The sequence below is a fragment of the Equus caballus genome, chromosome 8 (assembly GCF_041296265.1).
Source record: "Equus caballus isolate H_3958 breed thoroughbred chromosome 8, TB-T2T, whole genome shotgun sequence".
NCBI lineage: Eukaryota > Metazoa > Chordata > Mammalia > Perissodactyla > Equidae > Equus > Equus caballus.
The window spans coordinates 114651-116572 of NC_091691.1; positions in this window are offsets into that span (position 1 = coordinate 114651).

The window sequence follows — 1922 nt, forward strand, 5'->3', positions numbered from 1 at the left end:
GAGAAGACTCAGGCCCTGCACCCAGTGAGTCCTAGCCCAGGGCCCCGTCTCCGGGACCTGGCACAGAGACCTCTGTCTCACCTGAGCAGGGGTCAGGGTGAGGCTCAGTCCAGGATAAGGTCGGGCATGGGGTGAAGGCTCTGCCTGCCCGACCCTGCACGGCTCTCTGTCCCTCGACTCCTGGGATGCAGAGCCAGTTGCTGGGGTGCAGGGGGGGCGGGGGGCAAAGCCCTGAAAGCTTGGGCTGAGTCACTCCAGCAGAATGTGGGGCGCCAGGTGAGTGCCAGGCAGGCTCTGTCTCAATTGCCTGCCTCATTGGTGTATCAGTCCCTGTGGGATTCTGGGTGACCACATGGCATGGACACACCCTTTGTTTTAGGCTCATTAGCTGAGTGACCCAGGACCAGGCTGTCCTCCCTGGGGATCAGTTTCCCCACCTGTACCCTGTGAGGGTGAGAGGAGTGGGAGTCCAGCAGAGGTATGAGGGTATCTGGAATTGGCCTCCCAGAGTATTTGTTGAACGACTAAATGACTGAGCAAGAGAGCAGATGAAAGCATTGAGGGGGGAAAGCAAGGGAGCCCTCCATGGTGCCCTTTGGGTGGGAGCTCTGAGCACCAGATTGGGCTGGTCTTTCTCTGCCCTCAGCCTCTCCATCTGAGATATGGAGCAGATCTGCATGTCCTTTGGATCATGGCAGCCCAGAGAGGGTGCTCAAGGGCTCAGGGGCCTGGGGAGCCCTAGGAGGAGCAAGACTGGGTACTGAGTTGGCCCAGCAAGAGCCCCGCATTGTGGCCCCAGAATGGGGCCACAATGCCTGCCCTACCCTCCACTCCTATCCACTCCAGCTGGCAGCCATGGCCATGCCCAGGCCTGCCTTCCCCACTCCACTGAGTACTCTTGGGTCCCCTCCCCAAGCGACCCTCTAACCCAGTTTTGAGCACTTGCTGGGTTCCTGGTGTGAAAAGCAGCTCCCAGTTTAGCTGGGTAGGTCGCTCCAGAAGACTCCACCTTTGCTGTAGGGGTCAGGGAGGGGCATGGATCAGGCACTGACACCTCAGGCACAGCCTGGGGACCCTGCCTCCTGGAGCTCTGCCCCTGCACCAGACTCTGGCCCTCAAAGACTAGAAGCATCCTACTTACCCCTAGCCCCGGCTCAGGCTGGGTCCAGACAGAGGCCACCAACCTGGCTGCACTCGCTGGGAGAGGACCCTGAGCCCACCCCCGAGTGACCACTAGGGAGCCCTTGGGATTCCCCTCTCCCTCTGGAAGCAGAAGGGGCAGACCCAGCCTGGGGGCCAGGTGCCAGCACCACACGTTCACTCAGCCAGTCTCCCCTCTCTAGGCTCAGGCTCTTCTCCTAGAGACCTGGGGGGTGGGGTGTGGCAGGGAGGGCCACTGCCATGCAATGCACATGCCCCATGCACATGCCTCCCTGACAGTCCCCGGCAGCCTCCCGAGGTAGGAGATGCACATGGTCTGGCGGGGGCACACCCAGCATGGCAGAAGACAGGACACCATCCTGTGGGAGGGGACCCCTGTTCGGTGTGGAGGTCGGAGGCATTTCGAGACAGGCAGGGCCAGTGGGATTCTTGGGGACACTGCTGGGGGTTAGTCTGTCAGCCCCTTCCCTGGGCTCACCCTGGTTGCTGCTGTGTGCAGCTTTGATGAATAAGAAATGAGGAAGGAGATTAATTACGGTTTAATATGCACCAAAGGTGGGCAGAGGGACTCCTCAGGGGTGCAGGGCTGATGACAGAATGCCAAGACACCCTCTGTAGCCCCGTGGGGGTGTGGTGGGGGGGTTTCTGGAGGAAGCAGTGTTGTGGGCAAAGGTGGTCCTGGGAGTGGCTGCCAGGATGTGGGTCTATCTAAACTCCATGACCTCTGACTTCCTGTCTGTAAAATGGGTAGTGGTGGTGGT